The following is a 5,372-nucleotide window of genomic DNA, read 5'->3' as shown; positions in this document are numbered from 1 at the left end:
GTGCAGTTCTGCAGTCTGGGGATCACAGCCCAAGTGTAACTCTAGACTTTCGGGCTGAAATATCCTGGTGTTGAACTTGGATCTCCTGCCATGATGAATCAGGGAGCGGAAGGGACTTCGTAATACAATACATCCAACTTGTCTGTGGAATCCCGTTACTGGAAGAAAGGTGAATGATGACTTTATTCTGTGATCCCTTCCAGGATTCAAACAAACCTAGTGTTCTGAACTGTCAATTTTATTTAGTAAGTTTCACATAAAGTATCTGTATTAACAGAAAAACTGTAAACTCATCTTTCCTAACATCTGATTTTCATGTTCTTATTTTACTTATGTTAGCAGGCTAAATATACCATGGACTCTCAGTCTTCATGGATGTATGACAACATGGTTTGACTAACTGAATAACAAAGTTATTATCCAATGTATCCTTGTGCCTCAATTCCCTCATCTATAAAGTGAAAGTGGTAGACTCGATAACACATAACATGTACATAAAATGATTTCTCCATTTCGTTGCTTGTGTTCATGTGTTTACAGGGACTACTGGTTAAGGATGAGATATTGCATCTGATACATCTTTGTCCTCTACAACAGCCATTATGGCCGTGAAACCATAAAAATTCATACTGAAGGAGCTTTCAGATGTAGTCTTTAATGTATTCTTTTATCTATTAGTGTACTCACTCATTTGACAAATATTTATTAATGATGCACAATTGTCAAATGAGTGAATACATAAATAGGAAAGAGAATACATTAAAGGTGATATCTGAAATATATTTCAGCATGACATTATATGACATTTATGGCTATAATGGTTCATGAAAAGCCTTTTGGTAATGAAGACCTTTATAAATGTTATGGGGTTAGAAGCTATGTTCACTGCTTCATGCCTGCAGATTTGACATCCATAATAGGCGCCCAAAACATGAGAAAGGGGGCTCTAAAATCTCACAGAACTGACTCTAAACCCCAGCTCTGCCTTTGACCTGCCCATGAGACCTTGGACAAGTTATTTCACTTCTCTAAACTTCAGTTTCTTCCTGTGCAACCTGGAGATTATAATAGAACTGACTTCACAGTGGCATTGTTGGGATTAAATGCAAACACTTAGCATAGTTCCTGGTCCATAATGAGTACTCGGCAGGCTTAAACTATTATTAACTGACTGTTGCAAGTTATTTTATTAGCTTTAGAGGCCAGCAACAGTGATCTCTAAAGCTTATAAAATGACATTTTTTTTTTTTTTTGCTTCTCCATTGCCCTACCATGATAAAACTCTAGTATTTGTGTGTGTGTGTGTGTTTGTGTGTGTGTGGTATGTGTGTGTGTGTGTGTGTGACGTATTCTTACTTTGTTCCCCAGGTGGGAGTGTAGTGATACGATGCTGGCTCACTGTAACCTCTGCCTCCCGGGTTCCAGAGATTCTCCTGCCTCAACCTCCTGAATAGCTGGGATTACAGGTGTGCTACTGCACTTTAATAGGAGTAGACATTCAATAGTATAAGTTGAATAGACTAGAACTAAACTGATTTGGATGGCAATTGAAACATTAAAATTGGTTCTGCTGCAGAATTTAGAAATGCCTAACAAGTGTTCACTTTCACTTTTCAGAGTGCTTTTGCTCATATTATCTGTGAGAAAGTGAGAAGTTCTGATCTTACCCAGATGTTTTCTCTGTGATACCACCTATTTCCTTCTCAATTGCTTGGTGCATAATAGCTTTTACTAGTAAATAAGAACAGATCTAGTAGCCTCCCCTTAGCCATGGTTTCCTTTTCCCAGGTTTCAGTTACTTGTCAACTGAGGTCTGAAAATATTCAACGGAAAAATTCCAGAAATAAAAGAATTCATAAGTTTTAAATTGTGTGCCATTCTGAACAGCACGGTGAAATCTTGCACCACCTCACCCCCTTCCACCTGGGACATGAATTATTCCTTTGTCCAGCGTATCCACTCTGTGTACATGAAGTGACTCACCTGCTGGAAGGAAGGCAGCTCAGTTATCAGATCGTCATGATAATTCGATGTCTTTCTTCAAGTAACCCTTATTTTACTTAATTATCCCATTTGATTATTAGTTATTGTTATTAATGTCTTACTGTGCATAATGTATGAATTAAATTTTGTCATAGGTATGTACAGGTAGGGAAAAACATAGTGTATATAGGGGTCAGTAAAGAAAAATCATTATGTATGTAGGGTTCAGTACTATCCATGGTTTCAGGTACCCACGGGGGGTCTTGAAACACATCCCCTGAGGATAAGGGGGGACTACTGTATACTTACAGTATACTTTTAGTATCTCAATTTCTTTAAAAATTTTTATCAACAAGTAATGCACTTGTGTTCTCCGTGCAGTTACACATCTGTGAACATTTATTCATTCATTTTTAATAGCATTCCAAAATGGTGTTTTTCTTCTGCTATTTTTTCATTACAATTATACCGTTATTAGAATTTTTAAATTTAAATTATGTATAATTCAAAAACATCAAAAAGGGCAGATAGTAATAGAACATTCATGAACTCACCACCCAGCATATACATTAATATTATGCCTTATTTAGTTCATAATGTTTTAAAGAAATAAAATATTACAGCTACCATTGAAGTTAATCTGAATCCTTCCTATTTACATTTTAAACACTTCAGGGCATATATGTAGTTTATAAACAGTGTAAAATTTCTTATCCCATACATCCTTCTGTGACCTGCTTTTTTCATTTAACAGTTTTCAAGATTTATCCATGATACTCAAGTATATATATTTTTTATTTCAAAAACTATCAGATGAACATATTTATTTATTTATTTACTCTGTGGTTGGTGGATATTTATGTTGTTTCCAAGTTTTTGCCACTGAAATAATGTGCATTCTTATGCAATATTATCAGTTCTCTCAGGTATACTCAAAAGTGGAACTGCTGGATCAGACTGTGTGTATTCTCACATTTAATACGCCTTGTTAGGTTGTTTTTAAAACTACTATTTGCACTTTAACCAGAATGTTTTATGCTGGAACTTTCATTTCCCTGAAAATTCACCAATACCTAAAGTCAGATTTTAAAGTTTTTGCCAATTTTCTGTAAATGAAATGGTACAATTGATTTTGCATTTTTCCATTTACTGTGTAAGTAGAACAGCTTTTCCTTGTTTATATGCTGTTTGGGTTTCTTTTTTCCACTGTTCATATTTTCAGTTGCATTATTTGGGCTTTCTTATTGATTTCTAAAATTTCATTGTATATTTTCAATATTGATCCTTTGTTGGCTATGTGAGTAACAAATGTCTTCTGCCAATCTATGTGATGGATTTTAATTTATTTATAGTGTATAATTGAACAGAAATGCTTGCTTTTTAAAGTAGGCAATAATTAATCTTTTATGGTTTGTTCTGTGTTGTGTCTTTAAGATTTTTTTCACTTTTAGATCATAAAGTTTTACTCCTATATTATAATTTAAAAGTTTCCACATTTTGTCTTATGCAGTTGGTTCTTTATATATCCGAAATTTCCATTTTTGTATGATATGATACAGGAATATAATTTTAAAAATGATAGCCAGTTGTTGCAACAGCAGTTTTAAAATTGTCCATCCTTGCTTATGTACTGTGTTTCAAAACGTACATGGACTTGATTATGGATAGAAAGCTGTTACATGAGTTTTTTTTAAATCACTTTTTCCCTTGCCCTAGGTCAATATTATATTATTTTCTTCATGATAAATCCTAATATCTTATAGGAAATATTTTTATTTTTTCCCTCTTATGTTAAAAATTGCTTTTCTATGTTTTCAAATCACTTGACATTTAACACTTTCTTATAAATTTTGGAATTGGTGTGTCAAGTTCCTTGAACACCCTTTATGGGATTCTATTTAAATACCATTGGATTTATAGTTTGGATAGATAGAAATGGTGTTTAAATATTAAATATCTTAAGCCATGTGTATAGTATCAGTGAGAGGTCAGTGCAGAAAACAAACACTCTCTAGGTATCTAAGCAGAAATGAATTTAATACAGAGAATTAGTTATGGGCTAGCTCCTGGAATAAGTATGTGTTTGTTTTGTTTCCAAATGTATACGGGGCAGAAACTGGCTATTTTTGTTTGTTTGCTCCTTCTTCTTCTTCTTTTTCTTTTTGCACTGTCATTGGAGAACAATACTGATTCTTCTGTATTTGTTGAAAACATCCTTTGTGGCTTACAAGATTGCCAATTTTAGTGAATGTTTTATAAGGATTTGCAGATGTTAACAAGTTAGGTGTGTTCTACTTATTGAGTATGAGGTTCTATAGATGACCTTTAGATCAAGCACGTTGAATTTTATGCTGAAATCTTCCCTATCTACCGGTTTTTTTGTCTGCTTGGTCAATTTCCTAAAAACGAGTCTTAAAATGTTCCACTGTAATTATGAATTTGCTGATTTCTCCTTATACTGATGATATGTTTTGCCTTACGTATTTGAGATTAAGCTGTAAAATGAATATATACAAATTTAAGCATTCTGAATACCTGAAGAGTTGTCCTTTTATCATTAACTCAGAAACTTCTATTAACTTTTTTCTTTTAAAGTCCATTTAGTCTGGGAAGCTTTCTTTTGTTTCAGATTTACTTATATATGTTTTCCATACCTTTAACTTCACATTTCTGTGTAATTATGTTTTAGTTATGGTCTCTTATAAATACATATATCTGGGTTTTTCCTAAATTTTTATTTTGAATAATTTCAAATATGCAGAAAAGTTGAAGAAATAGAAAATAAAAGCCTGTCTACCTTTCATCTAAATTTATCAATTATTTAGTTTTGTTACTTTTGCTTCTCTATCTATGTATCAATCACACTTTTTTCAGTGGAACCATTTGAATGTAAGATCCAAGTATCATGCTGCTTCACCCCTAAATGATTCAGCATTCATTTCTCAAGAATAAGAACATTCTTCCACTCAACAACAATAACATTTTTTACACCTACAAAGTTAACAATAGTTTGATAATATTTTCTAAAAGTGGTGCATAAACAAATACCCCCAATTATCCCAGAAATGCCTTTTAATGGCTTTTTCCTAATCCATGATTCGAGATTTACGCATGACACATAATTGTTATTTCCCTTGACTTTTACAATAGTTTCTTTCATATTGACTTGTTTTACCAGTTATTTTGAGAAATATTCCACTTACTGGATTTATCCGATTGGTGTCTTATGACTAGTTACAAGTTAGACATTTTAGCAAAAATGTTTAGATGATATTATAAACTTATTGCATCACGTCATGGAGTCTGTGATATCAGTTGTCCCACTATTTGTGATGCAATTGATAACTTGGTTAAAGTGGCAACCACTAGATCTTCCCATTATAAAGTTA

The sequence above is a fragment of the Piliocolobus tephrosceles genome, chromosome 16 (assembly GCF_002776525.5).
Source record: "Piliocolobus tephrosceles isolate RC106 chromosome 16, ASM277652v3, whole genome shotgun sequence".
NCBI classification, from domain to species: domain Eukaryota; kingdom Metazoa; phylum Chordata; class Mammalia; order Primates; family Cercopithecidae; genus Piliocolobus; species Piliocolobus tephrosceles.
This window is presented reverse-complemented; position numbering follows the sequence as displayed.